The 24,919-nt window shown below is 38.0% G+C and overlaps 1 pseudogene; it reads left to right on the top strand.

Annotated features, from left to right (window-relative positions):
• The first annotated feature begins 9,997 nt into the window (after positions 1–9,997).
• Positions 9,998–10,405, top strand: LOC149259391 (COP9 signalosome complex subunit 6a pseudogene; annotated as a pseudogene).
• The last annotated feature ends 14,514 nt before the right edge of the window (positions 10,406–24,919 follow it).

Below are 24,919 nucleotides of genomic sequence, written 5' to 3' on the forward strand. Positions count from 1 at the left end.
AAAACTTCAAAGTACGGAGGAATCGCCAATCAATGTGGTAAGTGAAAATCATAGGTGTGAATGTACAACCAACTGCTGAAACTTGTCACTCTCAAGAATCATCTTCAAACTTAATGAACCCAAGAGAAAGTGTTCTTATTCTATTGCTTTGCAGGCTATGGTCTTTGTTACAATGGAGTCGCCTTTTATTTCTTTTATTCGAAACAGCCAAGTATTTCCTCCTCACTGAACAACCAGAGGAAAACATGAAAAACCCAGGGAAAAGTGTTCTTGTCTTCTCTCCCCAGCAACAGCGCCAATTAATGTTGTACCTTAAGAAACCAATTTCCCGGCTATAGAGAAATTGTGCTTAAGACATTAATTATTATTATTTGTTGTCACTTATTTTTCACTTTTTTTTTTATTGTATTCTAAAATGAAGGACTTGGAAAACTTGGTCTTTAACCCTTAATACATATGTGACCGGAAAATCTCAGAATGCCATTTGTTGCTAGATATAAATGATGAATGAAGAAAGCGTGAAGGAGAAGTTAAAGATAATATGCTGCTTAACACAAAACCTACTATCCGTCACTTAGAAGAATTATGAAAATGGGAACTGAATCATAGAAAATATGTTGTTTAACACAGAAACTGATATTTGTGACCCTTGGAGAAGTTAAAGATAATATGTTGCCTTACACAAAAACTATTATCTATAACTTAGAAAGGAGGATGAAAACTTCAAGTATAGGAGCGCTCTTTTAAGGAATTTTAACTTTATCTACATAAGCAAATAAAGGCCTGCAGCTTCATTACTATACTTGAAAGAAGAAAACATAAGATGACACATGACAAAGAAGTTACAAAATTATACCCAACAATTCATGGAAACTTATGATTCTTTCATTAATCAACAGTTATATCAGGAATATAGTGGCCTAGTCTCCGGGTTCTCCAAAATTCAAACCACCAACCCCTTCTCTGTAAATTTTCCTCTTTTTATACATTGTGAAATAGTTGTTGATCTCTGAAACTATCAAACTACTAAAATTGTTTCTCTAACTATCTGAAGTATGCATTATTACAAAATATTACACAGAGGGTAAAGGCATCTCAAAGAACATTAAGTAATAGAAAATAGCTAAATAATGACAATGACTGCTGGCCTTTCAGCTCCGTTAATTTGCTGTAGAGTTCCTCTGTATATGCCTTAATAATAATTAATCCACTTTAATAATAATAAATTGTGTTTGACTTGTGCATAACCTGGTCTTACTGGTAATTTTAGGTATGTTCTATGCTAGAGCAATTTATTTCAATTTCTTTTCGACATTAGCAATCACATCAGCATAAAGTAAACTGGAGATAGAACATAAATGTAAATCGCAGAAGACAAGACAAGACAAGAGGACACAAGATGTGGTGCTATCCATGGACAAACCCTAATGTGGGGAAACCCTTGATCAATTCTTCTTTTAGTTCTTCAAAGTTTAGCAGGGAAAGTGAGAGAGATAGTACATTTACAATAGAAGTCAATCATTTTGAATTTTGATATCGGCATGAGATCAGTTGAAGACATATTCCTTCAACTGATTCTCTAAGGTGACTCGTTCACCTATCATAGTGTTGCATCTCGTCTATTTGTTGCACATTACCATGTGACACCTTGTTGTAATGTCACATGTGTTGAACCTTGATGACTGAGCTACTCTCATCTTCATGCTACTCATCATGCTGCATCTTCCATGGTCTTGTTCATCATCAAGCTTCCCATGCTCATGATCTCATTCATCATTATGCTGCCCATGCTCATATCATCATGCATCATTATGCTGCCATGCTCATATCATCATGCTGCTTATTATGCTACCCATGATCTCATACATCATGCTGCCTTCCTTCGGAGACAGATGCTCCGGCTGTTTCGATAGTTCCTGGTAGTTCCGGCTTTTCCTGCAGTTCCGACAGTTTCGGAATTTCTAGATTTTCTGGCTTTTCCAGCTTTTCTAGCTTTTCTAGTATTTCCGGCTTTTCTAGCTTTTCCAGCAGTTCTGACTTTCCCGGCAATTCCGGCTTTTCCAACAGTTCCGGTAGTTCTGGCTTTTCTAGTTTTTCCGGCTTTTCTGGATTTTCCGGTATTTCCGGCTTTTCCGACGTTTCCAACTTTTCCGGCAGTTCCGGCTTTTCCGGCAATTCCGGCTTTTCTGGCAGTTCCAACTTTCCGGGCAGTTCCAGATTTTCTGGCAATTCCAGCTTTTCCAGATTTTCTAGCAGTTCCAATTTTTCTGGCTATTCCAATTTTTTTGGCTATTCCGGCTTTTCCGATAGTTCCGACTTTTCCGACTTTTCCAGCTTTTCCTTAGGATCTCTCCTCCTACTAAAACCCAAAGACAAGTAGAGAGGAAGAGATCCAAGTGTGTGTAGAAGTGACTTGAAGTCCTCTTCTATTTATACTAAAACGTATAGGTTGAATAGACATGACTGTTGGGCTTCTGAGCCTACATAAGTTGCTAGCTGACTTAACAATTTGTCCATAACATAAATAAATTCATAACTTCATAAATACTTATCGGAATTGGATGATATTTAGATCAATCCTACACCTCTCAATGAGAGGGATCCAATAAAAATATTCGTTGCCATAACTAATATGACCCACATGGAGTTTGGCCCTCGTTTCCAATTTTAACACTTACGTATGTATCAGATGCATTTTGATTGGCCAAAACACCAGAAAATACACCCAATTGCCTTCCTCTTCAGATTCGGTTTTAACATTAATTTTCCCATTTACACAGCAAAATCGACACAAAACACGCAAATCGAAACTGAAAGGAATTAACTCTGTTTAATAAATCTATCGGATCTGCCTGTTCAGTGCTCCGTTGACTTCCCATTGCAAATCGCACTCGGTGCTTTCCATTGTTATATCAACCCAATCACGCCGGCAACCTGAAACAGGGCTACCCGTGTGTATCAATGGTTAAGGCCCTTTTCTTAATCCTCGCAGAATAATTCATTACAATAGCCCAGCATTGAACAGTTAGTGTTATCGGAACTTTATAACACAACCCTTAACTTTACGCAATCCTTAAGCTGCATATAAAACAAACCCCACTTTATAAGTATGGTAATGTTGGACTTACATATAAATCCTTCATATTTGCCTTATTTCTATTATATATCTTTTATAATAGAAATACACCATGAACATGCCTTTCCGCTTTTAATGCTGGCTCTGCACAAATATCGAGGCATACCTTTATCGCAATCGCAATCTTCTGCAATCCACTTTAACACTTTCCTCCTCCGCTTCCGGTATGTGATAAACGCAATTGGACTTCAAGCCATATACGCTGCGTTCATAACTCTATCGAGTCTGCCATCGCATATCGCAATTGGCGGAAACAAAACACATGCTTTTGGCGCTTTGCAATACGGCGGACCCGCCGAAATTATAAAACATAACATAAAGTTTTTTCGGGTCTAACCCATCACATATCGCAATCGGCATACCATATACAAATATATAAAGCGTTATGTGATGATCGCAAACCCGCCGGGGCTTATAAAACTTAATATATATATGCTTCGGGTCCGGCCTGTTCAGCGCTTATTTCTATTATAATCCTTTATAATAGAAATACATATAAAAATGCGTAACCATACCTTTTTCCGCCTTTTCCAAAGCCTCTGCACATGTTTCATTATACTCCTTTATTGCAATCGGCGATCGGTGATCCCCGTGGTAGTACTTCATATGAATGCCCACTGCATTTTGCAATTGCGATTTAATCGCATCGCTAACACACACACACACAGATATATATATATCTATATATATATATATATATATATATATATATATATATATATAACGGGACCCGCTCCATATAACTATTTATATTGTGATTTGACTTGATTGCATGGGTTGATTCTTTAACAATTGTTTCCTTTATGATTTCGATATAAAATAAATAAAATACTTCATGTATTTTAGGCTTTGCAGGGGGAAAAGAGTATAAAGAAGTTTAATTGAGGTTGAACCCCCCGATAGTGATATAACTGATAAATAGACTTAAAACACAATATAAGCTACAACAGTACCTATCTTTTGCAACACCTTGTACGAACCATAATACTTTGGTGATAATTTATTATCCTTCTTAGCTTGCTTGAGAGACATCTGTTTATATGGTTGTAGCCATAGGAATACCCAATCGCCTACATCAAAACTTCTTTCACTGTGATGTTGATCTGCCTACTATTTCATTCTATTCTGCGCTAAGGTAAGGTTATCCTTTAAGAGTTGGAGAACTTGTTGCTGATACTCGATGTGATCTTCCACTGCTTGAACGTTAGAATTTTCTCTTAAATATGATGTGATGGATGGTGGATGAAATCCATAAAGTGCCATAAATTGGGTCATTTTTGTTGTAGTATGGAAGGAAGTGTTATACCACCATTCAGCCAGAGGCAACCGTTTGACCCATTGTGTCTGTTTATCAGATACAAAGCAATGAAGATATCCTTCCAAACATTTGTTTCCTATCTCAATTTTCCCATCAGATTGAGGATGATAAGATGAGCTATGAGCTAACTGAGTCCCAAGACAAGAAAATAATTCTATCCAAAAATTTCCAGTGAAAATGGGATCGTTGTCACTTACAATAATCTTTGGGTTTGCATGTAGCTTTTGAATTGTTTCCATAAATGCAGTAGAAACTGTACTCACTTTAAATGGATGAGATAATGCACAAAAGTGTGCATACTTGGTAATTCTGTCAACTACCACCATGATAACACTCTTTCCTTCAGACTTGGGTAAACCTGTGATAAAATCCATTGAAACCTCCTCCCAACGTTGGCTTGGAATGGATAAGGGTTGTAATATTCCTCGGGTCTTAATTGTTTCAACTTTATTTTGTTGGAAAACCAAACATTCTGTCGCAAACTTTTCAATATCCGATTTACAGCCATCCCAAAAAAAATCCTTCTTAACCCTGTGGTAGGTTTTTAGAAATCCTGAGTGCCCTCCTAAGGGAGAGGTGTGCAATTCCCTAAGAATATTTTGTTTGAGTTGGGAATTCTTACATAGGTATAACCGATCCTTGTACCATAACGAATCATTTTTCCAGCTAAATGTATCAGATGTACTGGGATCTTGTTGTATCTTTTGAATGAGTGCCCACACTTCCTCATCATTCTTCCATTCATCCCTTGCTTCATTTATCCAATCTGGTTGGATAATAGAAATGGTGCAAAGAAATGCTTCCACATCCTCATCCTTTCTTGAGAGTGCATCTACCACAACATTTTGCTTCCCTTTTTTGTAGATGATTTCAAAGTCATAGCCCAACATCTTTGTGACCCATTTTTGCTTCTCTTTTGAAGATAATCTTTGTTCCAAAAAGTATTGAAGAGTATCATGATTTGTTTTTAACTTGAAGTGTCTTCCCATTAGTTAGGGTCGCCATTTCTTAAGTGCATGTAGTATTACCAGCATTTCTTTCTCATAAATAGCTTTGTTTAAATACTTTCCTTTGATTGGATGACTTTCGAAAGAAATGGGTCTTTGTTCTTGCATTAAAACAACACCAATTCCATTTCCTGAGGCATCACATCCCACAATAAAGGTTTTTGTGAAGTCCGGTGTAGCTAAGACTGGTGCTTGGCACATTGCCTCTTTAAGATGTTCAAAGGAATTTGTTGCTTTTGGAGTCCATGAGAATGCATCTTTCTTCAATAATGTTGTTAGAGGTGCTGCTATTCTCCCATAATTCTTAACAAACTTGCGATAATACCCTGTCAACCCGAGAAATCTTCATAGATTCTTTATGGATGTGGGGATTTTCCATTCCTTAATGGTTTTAATTTTGCTAGGGTCTACCTTAACACCTTCATGAGATACAATATGACCCAGATATTCCACCTCTTGTACTCCAAAGAAAAATTTGGACATTTTTTCATATAATTGTTTCTCCTCCAATAGTTTGAGAACCATTTCAACATGTTGGACATGATCCTTCCAAGACTTGATCTAGATTAGTATGTCATCAAAAAATACTAACACAAATTTTCTAAGGAACGTTTTGAAAATGGAATTCATCAAACCTTGAAATGTAGAAGGTGCATTAGTAAGGCCAAAAGGCATGACCAAAAATTTATAATGACCCTCATGATTTCTAAATGTTGTTTTTGGAATGTCTTCAGTCTTCATTCTGATTTGATAATATCCTGAATGAAGATCCAACTTGGTGAAGTAAATTGATCCATGCAATTCATCCAATAATTCATCAATGATAGGAATGGGAAATTTATCTTTAATAGTGAGCTTGTTGAGCTTCCTATAATCTGGACACATGCGCCATGATCCATCCTTCTTGTGAACCAATACTACTAGAGCAGAGAAAGAACTTTGACTAGGTTGAATTATACCAGCCTCTAGCATTTTTGCAACCATACATTCAATTTCACTCTTTTGCGCATAGGGATATCTATAGGGCCTGATATTTGGAGGAACAGTCCCTGGAATCAGATTGATACCATGATCATGATCACGAATAGGTGGGAGGCCTTTGGGAGTCTCAAATACCTTGGAATGATTGTCCAAGACTTTTTGGAGATCTGGAGAAATGGATGATTTCGATGTGAGAACCTCTAGTGAACATAATTGTGCAATTATGCCTCATTGTTCTTTCTTTAGAAGCTTTGTCATTCCATTAGAGCTGATTATCTTTCCCGGTTTACCTGTGATACCCCTTAATTCAATTTCCTTTCCTTTTGAAGAGAATTTCATGAAATGTTCTTGAAAATTGAAAGCTATTGTACCCAAGGATTTTAGCCATTGGACTCCTAGTACAACATCAGCACCACCCGTTGGAATGGAAAGCATTGGGCTATTCAATACATATTCTCCCATGGATATCTTAACATTATGGCACTTTCCTGAGCAATTTATGGTTCCTCCACTTGTAACCATCACTTGACACTCTGGTGCTAGATATAGGAGGCAATTCAATTCTTTGGCTATCTTATAATTAATTATGGGTACTTCCCGAATCAATCAACACTATTACCTTTTTCTTCTTGATGTGCCCTTCTATCTTGATAGTTTGAGGAGTGGTAATTCTAGCCAATGCATTACAAGATATGGTCGGATTCATTTCTTCTTTTTCTAGGGTTTTTTCCTGGTGTATATCCTCTTCTTTTGATGGTTCTTGTTCCTTTTCTTCCTCCTCTTTACAATCTATGTAAAATAATTTCTTCTCGGCACACTTATGACCTTTAGTGTATTTGCTATCACAACTGTAACGAAGCCCTTTTGCTTTTTTTCGTCCAATTGTTGTGGTGTTAACCTTGTAGGTTGTGGATGGCTAGGGGTAGCAACACTTCCATCTTTATGATTGTGAGTGGTAGGCTTCCTTGTTTCCATAATTTTTCTTTCCATTTTTCTTGCCAACCTGAATGCCTTCTCCAATGAATCTGGTTCCAAAAGGTGAACCTCTTGTTGGATGTTATCTTTTAAAGTCCCTATGAACATATCAATCATATGCTCCTCTGGAATATCTTTTACCCTTATATTCAATTTTTGGAGGTCCTCAATGTGCTCCATCATTGAACCCTTTTGTTTGAGATTTATTAATTGGCTAAAAAAAAGTGTTGCTTTTTGTATCCTCATAATGTGCTATCATTTCATCCGTAAAAATAGCCCAAGTGACAATTTATTTATGAGAGCAAAGCCATCGATACCATACAAACTGATTTGGTTCCAAATATAAAGTAGCAATGCGTACCTTTTGTGTGTTTTGCACATTATGGAGATTGAAAAATTGCTCCATCTGTAGTATCCATGTTCCGGGATCCTTGCCATCAAACTTCCTCATATCGATCTTTCGAACATGGTGGTTCTTTGATCCAACGTTAGAGTCCATGAAATCATGATTAACATTTATTTCGTTCTCATCATGAGTTTCCTTTACTACCCTTTCGCCATTAGTAAGCATTTCTTGTAAAAAATTTGTCAAATCTGTCTTCAAATCTTCCATGCCTGTCTTCAAATCTGTCTTCAAATCTTCCATCTTAGTTTCCATGCCATCCATCTTAGCTTCCACGCTGTCCATCTTAGCTTCCATGCCATTCATCTTAGCTTCCACACCATTCATCTTAGCTTCCACACCTTTCTTTAAAACATTCATCTTAGCTTCTACTTCTTTCTTTAAATAATCTATCTTAGCGTCTGTTACTTTTTGTGCGAGTGACATTTGTTGTACTTGGTCTTGTAATTTTGATATATCATGTTGCATTTCTTCCTCTTCTTCATGAGTCATGCTAGAGATTTTAGGTTGCTTACTAGGTATTTCCATTTTCTTTCTTCGAGGCATCAATTACCGTTAATAATTCTTTATTATGCCCTTTGAATTCCTTCAAACTAATTTTTCAAAGCAAGCTTATGCAAAAATTGAAAAAAAAAAAAAAAACTACACACCTTTTTTTTCACTTTGTAGGAGCCTGATATTGAATCTGATGTATTTCTGTGATTTCAGCTCTTCCAGCTCTGAAATTGCAACCTATCATAGCCCTTTGTGTCCTCTTTCCAATGCCACCAATCTGATCGAAATTGGATTCTCTAAGAAATATTTATGCACAATCTCCCAAGATGACCTGATTATATACCTTTTTAGAAGACCGAACTTTTATGAAGTGCCATGTATCCCTGTTTTGACCTTTGGATCTAAAAAATATACACAAGAAACTACAGTTCGTCCTCTTTTTGTAACTTCTTATGAAATTTCAATCTGATGCTCAGAGAGATAGTTATGACGAATTTCCCTAGGTGGCCTGTTAGGAATGTAATTCGGGGGTTTGCAAAACCCTAACTTCCTCATACTGTATCTCCGAAAATATAGCGACACAGGATCTGAAATTCAGAGCCGAGGTTTGTACCGATTTCTTCTCAAATGAGTTTTTTTTTTAGCTTCTGAAACTTTGTAGCGAAATATTTATAGTGAAAATCCCAAAATGCCCTGTTTTAGCTTAAATTCTAGAGCTTGCAAAAACCCTAACTTCCTCAGATCATATCTCTGAAAATATAGTGAGACAAGCTCTGAAATTTGGACCCAAGGTTCAGCACGATTTCGTCTCAAATGGGTTTTTTTTTTTTTAGCTTCTGAAACATCGCAGAAAAAAGTGATAGCGAAAATACGATGACCTGTTTGGAGCAACGAAACCCTGGAATCCAAAGCTCTGATCCCAAATGTTATGAAACCAACTCACAAAAAGATAGAAAAGATAGATCAACCCCTTAGAAATAAGCCTCTTCGAGGGGGCAACCTCCTTTAATTACACATGTTATCACTTAAGAAGCAATTTCTAAATTGTTCACATCAGTTTGATTGTAAAGGTTAGGTGTTAGTCCGGGTTTAGTTTTTCCATGTTTGCTTTAGTGTCTAAGTCCTAGGAGTCTTGTTCCCTTTGTTAAATATGGTCAACAATCTTGTTTTACCCACCATTGGTCCCACATTTATTCAAAGTGTCATGTGTTAAGGCTGTTTCAAAAATTACATGCGTTTCGAAATCAACTAGGAGTTTTCGTAGCGCAAACTCACAAAAATACACTATGTGCGCTACGAAAACACCTAGACAGTTTCGTAACTAGGAGATTTTGTAGCGCAAAACACAGAATTTACACTAGTTGCGCTACGAAATCAGGGATTTGTGCCAGATCTTGTCTAGCTGTCTTTTCCATCAAAATTCGTTAATTTTTCATCACCATGTGTCAGTCCTTGAACCATGCTTATCACATGCAGCCATTCATCCTCATCATTAGAGTCGTTAGGTGTCTTGGTACACTTAGGTTGCAAGTTTCAAAAGGAGCCAAGTATTCACAGTTATGATTTAGGTTTGGGTTCATGCATGAGGAGTGCATTGACAGGTGTTCAATTTGAATTCTTTGAAGATCAAGTGATGCATCTTTCCTCATATATTTTTGAAGTCAAACTACACTATAGAGACTATGGAGGTAGAGAAGATTTCTGTTGATCATGTTGCACACTTAAAACCCTCAGATGGAGGCTTAGCTGCTACTCAATTGGCTGCACATCTAACCGGTATTCACAGTGCCATAAAAATGCTTAGCAGCCATATTAGATTTCTTTATCATTTCTTGTCAGCAATGCAAAGAGGTGAAATTCCATACGAAAATTCTTTGCTTCGGCAAGTTTCCAGTCTTCTAAGAAGGTTTCCTGCCATAGAATCCCCAAAGTTTCAAGATTATTTTCTAATGGAATATAATGATACACTATTGATGGTTTACCTAGCTATGATCACAAATTGTTCCAATACCATGAACGAACTTATCGACAAGTTCAATACAGCTTTTGATAAACAAAGCAAAATAGGAGGGCGAACTACTTTTCTTTAATTCTTGGTCTTAATTTATGATTTCTAGACTGAATTGAGTTGGTTTACATCTCATTCAATACCCGATGCTTTTCTTCTGCTAGCTGATCACAGATTTCATTTGGGAGGAAGTGTATGTTTACTCTGGGTGGTTTTATCTTATTGCACTACAGTTTTGTCTAAAGGTTGCTCATGTGGATGATCAATATTTTTTCAGCCAGCTGCATGATACCTGAAACTGGCTACAATATTTTCCATATGTGATCAAAGTGTTGTCCATTTCAGTGGTCATTGTCAGCATTAACTGATTATTATCATGATATGGTTTTCTTGTTCTATGAATACCAATGAGATAGAATATTCACGTTGCAGGAATTCCATGGAGGGGTTAGAAGTATGAAGAGGCAAATCGAAGATCACACAGCAAGACCAAGTCCTAAATCTTGATGAGTTACCTTTTTACTTACCTTGAAGAATGGCGTCCATATATTCAGTTGTGGACAGCTTCATGATAGGAGAATAAGTCATTTCAGGAAGAAGAAAGACTCAAGAGAATTAAATTTTGGTCTTATACTGTGTTTTTAAAATTACACAGCAGTTTCGTAGCGCGCTACGAAACTGCTGTAGCTGCACATTATGATTTCATGGACCAATGTTGAAAGGCAAAGGAAAATATTTTTGAAGGGGAATCTCTACAAAGGATCATTTACAAATTGTCAACATTCAGCAAGGGCAAAACAAGTAGAAGAAAGACATTTTTGAACTCCAAACTTTATCAGTCAACTTGTCAGTCAAACTGTCTTCTTGTTTTTACCAGTCAACTTCTAGAAGAGTTTCTAAGCAGTTGAAAACTCCTCTATGAAAAGTGAAAGAGGTTTTCATTCCTAAGATACTGAAGTACAAAAACCTCTTCCAATTTCTTCAAATAAATTATGATCTGGAAGAAATGAAGGACCAAACTTGCGCTACGAAACTGTTGTAGGTGTCGTTTTTCACAAGCATATTTCTCTGTTTTACACCTGGTTTTCAAAGAAACATTTTGGGGGGTAGGAAAGGTGTTTCAAAAAACCAAGAGAGGTTTTTTTCAGCACGGATTTTTTCACAAAAGCCTCCTTCAGTTTTTCCAAATACATTTTTATGAGAATATATGAGCTTTGTCCCAAGACCTATTTTCAGCCAGAACAAAGCAAGGAACAGTCTCCTAGTTTCTAGGAGCAATAAAAGGATGAGTCATCAAGGGCCAGCTGGAGGGTTATGAGCACTATCAAATTCGAATTCATGGATTTATATGTGTCATAGGGAGTTTTTAATTCCTAGATAAGGTTGTTTTAATCATAATGAGGAGTTACACTCCTAATTGTTTTAGGTCTCTAGGACTGCCAGTTAACAGTCAGTTTCATTTAATATTTAGTTTTAGGTGTCAATAGGTGTCATAATAAGTGGAATTCAAATTCCCCTCATGTTGAGGGAGGAATCTCAATTGTGTAAAGAGCTCTATATATAGAAGAAGAGCTAATGCACACCAGGTTGAAGATTTTTCAGAGAAACTCTCTTGTTGTGCTTTGGTGTAATCCTCTGTTTCTAGTAATACAGTACTTGGCTTTGCTTCTCAGGAATCAGAAGGGATTCAATGTTTATAATGTCTTGTGTTGTTCTTCTCTCTTTATCTACAGTGGTATGAATGTGTGATTACTTAGAAATCACTGATAGTGCTCTAACTTCCTTTACACATTTATAAACTGTGTGGTCCTATGCTTTTCTGATATATTCTCCATATGTTGAATTCCTATGCCCTGACTTCTATGTAAAGCTAACATTATTGTCAATACTGAAGCATATTTGACTCCATAAGCCCAATGGATATTTTCTAATTGTGTTTCAACCTTCTTCACTGGTTCATTTGTTTCTTAGAGTTAGCCATCTTATTCATTATCAATATCTTTAATCTTGTGAGAGAGCCCTCTCAGGTTGGGGAGGCTAAGCCTCAGCCAAAAGTAGGTTTGAAAGAGTTACTCAAAGTCTTCCTGATCAGCAGCCTATCAGGGTTGATTTTGTGATAACAATGCAAATGAATAATTCTTAGATGATCCAAATGACAAAACCTCCTTTCTATATATAGGAGTCTAAGGGGACACAATATAACCAAGCCGACCTAACAATAATAATATAAAGGCACAAAAATAATAATAGTGGGATTCTATGGGGTATAATAATAACAATATGGGGACACTAGGGGCACAACAATAACAATAAGGGATACAATGACGATAGTAATGGGGAATCACTAGTATTATAGGGACCTAACAAGGAGACCGGTTCAGATCTTGCAACCAGCAATACAATCCGACAAAGATTGCGATTCAACAGAGAGCAAACTAAGGCTGGATCTTGAAGATCAAGTGCCAAATCTACCAAAAGGAACCATGATTCATCTCTTCATTAGATCATTGGAAGGGAAATTAGTTTGTTTGAAGATAGGGGTTTGGGAGTGGATAAAAACCCTCAAACAAATGCTACAAGAAAATATGGGCATACCAGTCAGTCTACAAACCCTGATCTATGAAGGGAAAGTTTTGCAGGATGATTACAAGCTACAGGCTTATACTATTGGTCGTGATTCAACCATCTTTCTCAACACAATACTTCTAGGAGGAAGCCCTGGTTCATCCTCAAAAAATACAGCTTCCTTCAAAGACGTAGTCAAAAGAAATATGGAAACACATCACCCACCTGATCAGACTCCCATCACTCTTGGTCCCTACATCATGGAGCAGATGACACAGGCCCCTGCATTGACAATTAATGAACCTGAGGTAAATGAGTTGCATGATGATTTCTTTACTAAAGCAATGATTTGTAGGTTTAATGGGTTCTGGCCCAAATCATAGGCACTTCATCAATGGATTTTTTCCACATGGACAACAAATTGTGACATTCATTTATGTTCTAAAGGTTTTTTCATTGTCAAATTTGACACAATATCAGATAAGGAATATGCATTGCAGGAGGGACCATGGTTTTGGGGAAATGTTAGTCTATTCATGATTCCATGGTTTCCAGGATTTGATGCAAATACCATGGTGGTTTCAAAAATGCCAGTGTGGGTAAGGTTACACAATCTACCCTTGCATTTCTGGCATCCTACAATATTTACAGGAATTGGAAATACTCTGGGGAAATTCTTAAAAATAGATACAGATCGTGTCTCAAAGGGAATTTTCACCTTTTCCAGAATTTGTGTGGAGGTAGATCTTAGTAATGGTTTAGCAGATCACATTTTGATGTACCACAACAATCAGCAGTGGTCCCAGCCTCTACACAACGATAATACAACTTTCAAGTGGTGTACATGTTTATAAACAGGTCATCTTCAAAGTAGATTTCCTCAAAATAAAAAAGAAAGAAAGAAGAAACAGACACAAAATCCTAAAGGTTGGCAATTCTCTAAAACAAAGATAGTTGCAACAGAAGATGAAGAAACTACATATTCTACCACAAATACTAATGATCCACAGGATACTATGCATTAGGACAAAACAGTAACCAACACAGCTTTAGTTCCACTATCTTTTGCAGCGCAACAATAAAACGAGATGATTTCCTCTGTAAAAGAAGCAATTAGCACCAAACAAACCCATGTTTCGGATGGCTCGGATTCTGACAAAGAAATCCCACCAAATATAACTGAGTCTCAAAGAGCCATTGTATCATCCACCCCCAACTCTAGTGGTTGGCGGAAAGTGGAAAAAAAGAAAGGTAGGAAAGAATAGTATAAGGTAACTCTCTCATGAGTCATTATTGATCTTGGTCAACAAGATCTGCCATTATGCATATTCTTGACAACATATACAACATGTAATTTTGTTCTACTTTTTTTGAATAAAATTGAGATTTTTCCTTGTGGAAAAAATAAGGCATAACATACCACTCCCACATATTAACACAAATTAATACCATATTCTATAATGTTAGATGTTCGTTGAATGGAGGGGTGTCGGAAGTTATGGCAGAGGTATGTTGGTTATGATAAGTATGGTGGAGCACCAATAGATATGGAAGGCTTCATTTTTTTAATGCCATTTCAATAACCTTAGCACCATAATATATGCGTTGGAGATTTGTTTAATAAGCCACTTGCATAGCTAAACAATAAGGTGCTATATTTGTTGTCAAGATGTTGTGAGATCGATTTTCTTCAGCTGACTTAAAGAGTTAATTGAACATATTATGTTAGTGTTCAATTATTTTCATCAAGTGGAGGGACCTCCTAAGACTACAGTCTTATGTCCTTCTTATTATGACAAGGTCTAACCTAGTCTAAAGCTATTATCAGGGCTTAATTTGGAAAATTTCCCTCTAGTTAAGTAATATTGGCTTATGCAAACAGTTTGGATTTTACCACTTGAGTTGGACCATAGCCTCCCTTGAGGCACAAGTCTAGTAGCACTAGCCAAAAATCCTTTCTTCCCCTGCAAGTCATAGCAATGGTGTGTCAATATGCCCAATGTCGAAGAGGTGAAGGAGTTTATGGATCCCCTTGAGGTTTGATAGCCTATATGTGATCATAATCATTAGCTTGAGCTTAAAATATGTAGACTTTAGGGACCATAAAGGACAAGCTTCAGGAACTAGAAGACAATGTGGTGGGGGAGAAAGCATGTTTATCAAATTATAAGGAGTCCTCGACAATGGCTTCTTAAAATCCCAACGTATGCCACACATGCAGGTGCCAAAATCAGTATTTATATATTGTTGATATTTATTGGAGGATGAAATCTCTCCTAGTAAAGGTCCTACAAGATACGAAAAATGTCAAAGATGTTATTTTATTGATTTTAGAGGACATAGGGTTATAGTTGAAGGATATTGACAAGAGGATTTCATGCATAAAAGTTGGAGTTTCTTCGGGACTAGGCCCTAATAGCTATGACCAGACCAAGCTAGTCTTAATTAAGGTTGATGCTTCTTTTTCTTCCTAGACTTATCTATGTTCCTGTTTCCGGGAAAACTAGTGTCGTTATTTGATCTGCTAGTCCCACTAAGATGGGTAGCTATCTTAGAAACAAACAATTCAAAGCAACTTGTATTTTCCTTTATGGATGATAGATGAGAGAGAAGCAGAGAGCACCAACCTCAGTCTTTCGCTTGGCTCCTTGCTTGTTTCTTCTCTCCTTTGATAAAGCTTCGCCACTCCTTTCTCACTTGTCCTGCTTCAAAGAACACCTGTAGAGGCAAAGCAACAAAATACCATCAAAGCATAGAGATCTATAATGCCATAAACAATGTAGAATCAAATGTACATTAACCATACAATTTCATTCACAAATACAAGATTTACAAGTACACAAGTATATGGAGGAAAACTCAAATAGCTTTATTGATAGTAGAAGTAGAAGAGAGGATTACAACCCAGCTGTCTGATCCAGCATCATCCTCCCAGCATGAAAGCCCTCTTCACCTCATGAAAAGCAAGATCACCCAACAATACAATGTCTCAAAGAGAAACCAACAGCACTTCCTTACAAATTACAAAATTCCAGCCTTTGGATCTCTAGGATGAGGGATCCATATATAGATATTTGCAGGGGGGTGAGTCAGCTTCTGGGTTTTTGATTAGTGTCATTTCAATGATAGTTCTTGGTTCCACTTGGAGATTTCATGATCTCTTACTCATCCTTGGGTGAATTCAGAGAGGCAAGTGTCATAGGAGAAGTTTGTAGAAGATTCCTTGGGCATCCACTTAGCAAACTATCTCTGCCATTTGTCCATTCTTGCTCATCACACCCTATATAAGGCCTTTTCAGTATGCATCACACCTCCCATGTGTAGATGGTGAGATGCATCGCACCCTGACCATGAAGCAGGTGAGATGGTCTAGTTTTGGCCAGTTCTGAGTGTTTTTTCAGGGAGAACTTCTGGGAAATGATGTAATCAGTTGACCTTGATCCTTTAGGGTATGAAACAACACTTTTAGGGGTTTAAGAGCCCTTGGTTTATTGAGATATGTGGTTGGGGTTGCAGTGCCCAAATATGTCTATAACAGTTGCCCCCTAAAGCATGAGGTTGTAAATCTTCTGATGTCGGGTGAAATGCTTTATCATGAGGATCTGAGGTTTTTTGAACTGGAAGGTGACCTGTAATAAGATAAAATACAATACATTATCCTCATAATATTTTCATGATCTAGCTGAGGCAAGCATTCCCATGCTCAACTTTATAAATTCATTTTCATGTACATAGGACAGACAATCATCTATTGTTGCAGACTGGTGATTCTGGTAGAGCCATCATCCTTAGCTTGGATGATTATCTATGCAGCTATGGAGTACATTTGATGTCTTTATTTTCCTGAATATATCGCAGCCCAGATGGATGAAACTAGACCCGGGGTCTTCAAACTCATTCAATCTTTGCCCGATGTGCAAGTTGATCCATGTGAAAAGATGTTCTGAAGTCGAACATGGAAAGACATCGCCTAATTACCAGCCAATGATGTAAGCTATTAACAGGTGTGAGAGGAATCAGTGATAATGATAATGACCCTCAAGGTACTGCAGTACAATTTACGTTGTGTGAATATATGATTCGATGTCGAACACCACATAAAATCTTTCGATCGGAGGCCATTGATGTAAACCTGTCACCAGAAGTGAGAAACTTGCCATTGAGGCTTGCAAGCTTCAAAGTACTGAAAGGGTTGTTCCTAAGTCAACTTCTTGGATAATGAGCTGATGTCGACAAGAAGTGACCCATCGTAGGAGGGCCTTAATTTATCCCACATCTACGACACAAAACGGAGCAAATGATTTTGTGGAGGTGAAAACGATCTGATGATACAAGGTTCAGGAATGGCGATTATGAAAAATGGAGGGTGAAGGTATTGCAGTGGATGAGGCGTTAGCTAGGTTGATGAATTCTCTTAGCGACTTCTCTTGAACATGTCAGTGACACTGAGATGGATTGGTAGCATTAACCCCAAGAGATGGATGGTATGGATGGCCAATGGTAATATGACCAGTGAACGGAATAACGCAACCCAACTCAATCATGGTGATGGAGTGAAAGTGTCATGTTCAAGAGCGACCTGCTACCAATAAAATTCTTCAAGTTTTCTTCCCTTTTTCCCCAGTCATTACTGACCAATACCTCTTTATTTTTGTCAAGCTTGAGGAGGATAACATATGCTTGTTCTATAATTTTCCCTTCGAGCAAACCTGTCGCTATGTTTTAGCGAGCTTAGCGACAGTGAAACTCGCTCTTGTCCGGATGGACAAGTTTGTCGCTATTGTTTTAACGAGTTTAACAACAAAGATAACTCGGTCCTTTTCATGTTTAGAGAGTTTGAAAAGAGACAAAAAGGAAACTCCAGCAGTTCTTTTTTGTATTATAATCCCTTGAGTCCGAAAAAGATTAAAATACTACACAAGGGTTGACTAATCTAATCACTTTAACGAGCCGAAAAAGACAAGCGCTCGATCATTTTGTGGGATAATCCCTCAGGTCCAAAAAAGATTAAAATACAGGAGGGATGGCACTTCCAATCACTTTAACGAGCTGGAGAGGCCAATTACTCGAAAATCTTTTCATATTTGGCGAGTCTGAAAAGAGTTTAAAGTAGACTCGTTATTTCCAAACACTTTAACGAGCTGGAATGCTCGAAAATCTTTTCATATTTAGCGAGTCCAAAAAGAGTTTAAAGCAGACTCGTTTTTTGAGGAATGAGTGGCGTTTATGGTAGCGAACGGGTTCTTGGTAATCTTGGAACTAGTTCCGGGTAATCTTGGAACTTCTCAATATGGTGGTGTGAAGAGGTTGGCTAACAGGACTACTCGTCGCAGCTGTTGCTCAAAAGGGTAAACAATCAAGTGGAGGCGTATGATTGGCTAAAAGAGTGGAGGTGACGAAAAGAACACAACCAAGGTTCAAAAGGCAGATAGAATGGCAATCACAAAGGTTATTTACCGAAGGTGGATTCATTTTTTAACGAGCTTGAATCGGGAGAAACTATTCTCGGTGGCAGGTTTATTTATTTTTTTAATGAGCTTGAACCTTGCGGAAACATTGCTCATAGCCTGGTTCATTTTTTAATGATCTTGAACCATGCGACAACATATGCTCAGATTCGATTTCATGTTTACACAAGCTTGAAATGAAAAACTATGCTTGTTATAAGTTTGCATGCCCCCAGCATAATGATGCAAATCGAGGTGCATGCCCCCCAAGCTTCATTGCATTCAACGCGGTGGTTGGAATGAAGTTTTACCTTTGAGATCTTTGAAAGACTCGACTTGGATTTTACGAGATCGTAATCAAAGACTCGATTTCGAAAGGGATTTGTTTCATTTTTTAATGAGGTTGACACAGTAAAGGAACTATCCTCATAACCCTTGTTTCATTTTGTAATGAGGTCGACATAAGATAAGAACCATCCTCGGTGACCCATAGTATCAAAATGGTCAGAGTTCTTCTTAATATTTGATGATGTAGAAGATATCATATGACAGGTTTCCACTATGGCCACTTCCGCCAGATTACTTGGAGGCGGGAGGGCAAAATTACCCATTAAGGAAGGGTCTTTTAGGAGACCTACTCCAACATTTTGAAGTGATTTAGAACTTCCATGGATCAATGGAATGCTTCCAGTAGCTTGTGAACTATTGGGGAAAAATGTTAGTTGGTCAACGATTGTAATTCCACCTTGGAAGGTAAATGCAATATTTCTAAAATATGTAGACACAATGGCAGCTATGGCATAAATCCAGGGCCTTCCCAGTAAGATATTGTAGTCAAGGTTTCCATCAATGACCTCGACTTCAATTTCTACTGTCTTGCCCCCCAGTTCAACTTGCAAGTTACTTAACATCCCATATGGTGTGTATGTTCTTCCATTGAACACTTTTAATGTCGTTGGTGATCGCGACAAGGGTGGTGAACCTAAAGTTTTCCAGCAACTCATTGACATAATACAGGTATATGCTCCCTCATCAATTATTGTTCAATGAACGGTTTTATTGAGGGCTTTTACCTGTATAAGGAAAGCGAGTTGGGCCGGTAACTAAGGTTTGTATCCTTTATGGTTAAAGGCCACAAGATTGGAATCCGCTGGATCAATCCCATCTATTGCTAATAACAAAGCCTGTTTTTGGGAGGGGAAATTTTCCAGTACTTCAAGTGTCAACATAGTGGAGGGCGATTGAGCCAGATCCTCTACTATATTATAATTTTGTGCTACTCTAGCATGAGGATTAAATGTTGATTTATGTACTACTCCCTTTGGCGGCTTTATAGTTAATTCGGGAATGATGGGTGGAACAACTTCTGGCAAAGCTGTTGTCGAACTACTGGGTTGATTTGTAGCCTTCTTGTTCGATGATTGTGGATTCCCATAATCTTTATTCCTTGTCGATATCAAAGCATCATTTTTCTGTTTCGAGATGGACAACATAAGCACTTAGGATGGTGAAGCATGATGGATAGCAACCAAATTGGTTTCTGGGTTTGGAAACGGATTAGTCAACACCGCTAAGGTAGTTGAAGTTTTTAAAAATTTCACAACCTCAGCTCGATGTGGACAATCTCTCATGAAATGTTCGTCGTCGCATATTAAACATGGATAACGAGGTTTCTGTTTCCCAGTAGGGTTCTCAGAAGATTTTTCAGGAGTCGAATCTTCCTATTTCTTCTTTTTGTTTTTCCCTTTCTTCTTGCCCCCTGGTTGCTTTGGTTCCTTGCCCTTGTCAGACGACATGACATTAACCTCTGAGGCAAGAAGTTTGTCATTTTCTTTTTTACTAGAAACTGCAAGGGCTTTACCAGATGGAGCCTTTGCGGTTTGCGTACTTGAGGTACCAATCACGCCATCACCGGCATGAGAGTCCCTGTTCGATTTAGGAGGGGGAGGAACAAAAAATTATGGTCTAGGAGCATCAAGAATTTTGTCGTAGAGTGTGCCGGACTGAGTATAGATCAAGTCCAAATATTGTGCACAAGCAATGACTTGCTCTTCAGTGACAACTCCTCCCTTCGCCACATCTTCAGTAATAGAAGGAAATAATGACTTAATAAACCACTCAGCTAGAAGCTGATCAGGAAAATATGTCTTTACCATTCGACGACAACGTCGCCACTCATGAATATGATCAGATATGTGAGTGGTTGTTGTCTGTTTAAAATTGGTAAGGAGCTCTGTTCCAATTTCGTACCTTACGGGTAGCTGAAAGTGGGTTAAAATGGTAGTGGCGAGGGTGTTGAAGTTGTCCAACGAAGCTCTAGGAAATTCAATGTACCATTTTTCTGCCAGGCCAGTTAACGTTCACTGAAAAAGGCGAAGCCTAATTGAATCATCATTTAGAGTGTTAGATGAACACCACAAATGAAAAGTCATTACATGATTTGATGGCTCTTCACCCGGATTTCCATTAAATTTAGGAATATTAGAGGGAGGTTTATGAGGAATCGCTGGCCACCAAGGGGCGTAAGTAATTAGATCATTTGTCAGCCGGTTCAGATCTGGTAATTCTAAAGTTGATGCGAAAGGCAACTGTTGATTCAAGTTTGGCGAAGGATACCCAGGATAAGATGGGATTGCCTGAGCAGTAGGTCTTTGCATACCACCATAATGTATCTGATGCTAATAACTTTTATAAGGTTGATGGGCATAACCATTATAATATGATTGTTAGTAACCGTTTTGAAAATACGGTTGCCCATTACCTGCAAAGCTTTGTTGCTCAGGTCCTCGGTAAGCTTGCTGGAATTGTGGTTGTTGATATTGTACCAGCCATGGTTGTTGTACCATTTGCTATTGTCCAATACTGGATATTTGACCAATATGAGGGGTGATAGTACCCGTTTGAGCCTGAGTCGCTCCAGTTAAGGAGTCACTAATCTGATGTTGTGATTGAGCCGTGGAGATAAGAGGCTGTTGTATTACAATCTGAGAGACTTGAGGTTGACATACAACAGGCAGCACTTGTACTTGCGACACAGTCACAATAGCAGGTGTAGTGGGAATGTTCGACACAGGTTGATTTGGTTGCATTGAATATACAACTCTTGGTTGTTGAGGCAGTATTGGTACCCAACCACTGGATGCAATTCCAGTTTGACTCGAATTTTGTTGTGAACTCTCATATGGTTGTTCTCCCGGAGGGAACAATGAAAAGGCATACAACCCCCCATATGGCTGCAATCCAGTGTGCAAAGGACCAATTGGTCTTTGGAGACTGGACTACCCAAATTGATACTAATTTGAAGGATCAATTTGCTAAGTTTCAACATAAGAAATTCCAGATAAGATTCTGGATGAACAAATAGGAACAGACCATGCTGTCGAAACAGTCCCTAGGTGGACTCCATCTAGCGGTTGAGAACTAGTTGGGACAGATGGTATACCAGCAAACATTGTCGGAGTAGCAGCAGGAGGCTTCGCTATTGTTGTATCAAATGACACAGTCCTAGATGTTGATGGTTGTTCAGACATATTTATCTATCCAAAATATTTCCTAGCGATTCAACAGGAACTTGCAATGAAGGGTGATTAAAAGAACTAAGCTCTGTAGTAGAATGATATAGGTGGATCCCAATTCCAAAATGCAATAGGGTACTAGATGGAATATCCTCTACAATCTCTTCTATAGCAATCAGTCCAAGTGGAAGAGGTAGACCGTCAAGTCCGTAAAATATTTCCGGTGCCGAAGAAGGTATAGTTTCTGCAACGACAGATACTGGAGGGGTGACACCTTCTGAATTATGGAACTCAAATCCCAGATGTTCAAGTGAGTGAACTTCAGTTTTTGGATCAGCTCTAGATGGATTTGTTTCAGGTATCTAGGCATCTACCATTACACTAGGATCAGTTCTAATGTCCTCTTGTAACTGCGGAACTTCTTTTGTAAAGGCAGATGTACCAGAAATCATCGGAGTAACTGTAGTCTCTGATGATGTTGAAACACAAATTTCAAATAAACCAAGAGAGGTGGACTCAGTTAAACGAGACCGTTTCACCCGGAATGGTTTCATTTCTGGAGTCAAAGACGGTTGACTCGCTAGCCTCCGCAAACGATGGGGTTTTGATTGACTTTCTTCCACGATTGTGGATTACTTGATCAACTCAAAATTAAAAGGGGAAAATGTTATTCTGAATTAAATAAATTTTATGATGCTTTGACACAACTTTGCTTTTTCAATTTTTAAGAGTCAAGAGAAAGCTAAAGATGACTCTAGTCGCCTTTGATTTTTAATAAGCCTGAAGTGACAAGTGCTTAGATGGACCTTTTCTTTTCGGGAATCGAAAAGGAACGAAAGTGACTACTCTGGAAGTCTAGACAGAGGGATTACCAAACCAATCGCAAAACTACAATATACGCCTCGGTGGTAAATTAAAGAGAAATTACCGAGGACTTTACGTACGGAAACAGTCAATCTTCCTAAATGCTGTGTTCAGTGCATTGCGATCGATAGGGTGATAGACATGGCTTCCTAAGGATAAAGGATATCAGCCTATTGTGGTCTCCCAATATATACTCGACGGTACATGGGAGCACAAGTCCGTACTGGCACTTGTCCTATTAAAGAGGAGGAATCAGCCAACCTACGATGAAAATGATAGTTACCAGGCTTTACGATGCCGGAATACATCTCTAGCCTAGACTTCTAGATGTTGTGCATTAGGTTCCAAAGCATTTTTATGTTCATTGAGGTCTATTTTATAGTTGATCTTTCTTAAGAAATTTTCCTTTCAAGGTTCACCACATGATGTAGATGTACAATTCCTAAATATGCAATCTAAATGATAAACATTCGTTTGTTTTCTTTTAGCAATGAAAATCCTAGCTACTAAGGAAAGAAGAGTACAATTCTTTCAATAGAGAGCAGAGAGCACACACTAAATGCAGTCTAAATGCAAATGCACATGCATGTATTTGTTTTTCCGTTTCCTTAATGTGAGAATGCCAAAAAGAAAACTAAGTACAGATCTGAACTACTTTTCTTTAAAGCGACACTTCAGCAATTTCTTTTCAAAAGACGAAAGGAAGACTAAGACGACACTTTCAATTTCGAATGGGAAACTGCTTTCGACACTTCAAATACTGACAATTCAAATCAAATACAATGGAAAAAGTACAATCAACTATCTGAAAGAGGAAGACTTTACGACACTCTTTTTCTTGACTCAAAACGACAGTTGCAACACTTTCGAATCAAAAGACGACAGTTCGATTAAGCTACTTTTTGCAAAGGAGGACTGTAAATGATGAAAAATACATAATAAAAAAAACATTCACAATTCCTTATCAATGGAGGTTGAATAATGTAAAGGAAGAAGGCTTCAACAGTGATATACTAATCATAGGCTGCAAAACTACGAATAGAGCTGAAAACAATGAAGAAAAAACCCATTTCTGGAAAGAGAAACAGTCTCATTCAATTATCACACCTGTCCTTAAGGGAAACAAGGATGCATCTCACCTGCAGCACATGGGAGGTGCAATGCATCTAGATTTCCAATGAGAGACAGTGCGATGGTCTAGGGATGAGACTAAGCTTGGTTTTCACTCACAATTTGGAGCTAAGTTTAGTGATTTAGGTCGAGCTTATGATGGACAATAAACACAAAGTATAGGGGTATAATCTTATGCGGTATTGAGCTACCACCAGGGCACTTAGGATGTTTGCAAGTCAGATGTTCAGTTCATAAACCAACCCGGCGATTGACTGAAGCAGCATTGATCTACTTTGCAGTTTCATAGCAAAATCAGTTCGAAGGCTAGTTGGCTTAACTTCAGGCTTCATCTGTAGTTTATAAAGCAAACAACAGTAACAAACAAACAAACTATTCATTCCCCAGCGGAGTCGCCATTTTGTTTCTGGGAAAACTAGTGTCACTATTTGATCTGCTAGTCCCACTAAGAAACGTAGCTATCTTAGAAACAAACAGTTCAAAGAAACTTGTATTTTCCTTTATGTATGATAGATGAGAGAGAAGCAGAGAGCACCAACCTCAGTCTTTCGCTTGGCTCCTTGCTTGTTTCTTCTCTCCTTTGATAGAGCTTCGCCACTCCTTTCTCACTTGTCCCGCTTCAAAGAACACCTGTAGAGGCAAAGCAGCAAAATACCATCAAAGCATAGAGATCTATAATGCCATAAACAATGTAGAATCAGATGTACATTAACCATACAATTGCATTCACAAATACAATATTTACAAGTACATAAGTATATGGAGGAATACTCAAATAGCTTTATTGATAGTAGAAGTAGAAGAGAGGATTACAACCCAGCTTTCTAATCCAGCATCATCCTCCCAGCATGAAAGCCCTCTTCACCTCATGAAAAGCAAGATCACCCAACAATACAATGTCCCAAAGAGAAACCAACAGCACTCCTTACAAATTACAAAATTCCAGCCTTTGGATCTCTAGGATGAGGGATCCATATATAGATATTTGCAGGGGGGTGAGTCAGCTTCCGGGTTTTTGATTAGTGTCATTTAACTGATAGTTCTTGGTTCCACTTGGAGATTTCATGATCTCTT

The sequence above is a fragment of the Pinus tabuliformis genome, chromosome 6 (genome assembly GCF_031772625.1).
Source record: "Pinus tabuliformis cultivar Carrire ecotype Pingquan chromosome 6, CPIR1, whole genome shotgun sequence".
Taxonomy (NCBI): domain Eukaryota; kingdom Viridiplantae; phylum Streptophyta; class Pinopsida; order Pinales; family Pinaceae; genus Pinus; species Pinus tabuliformis.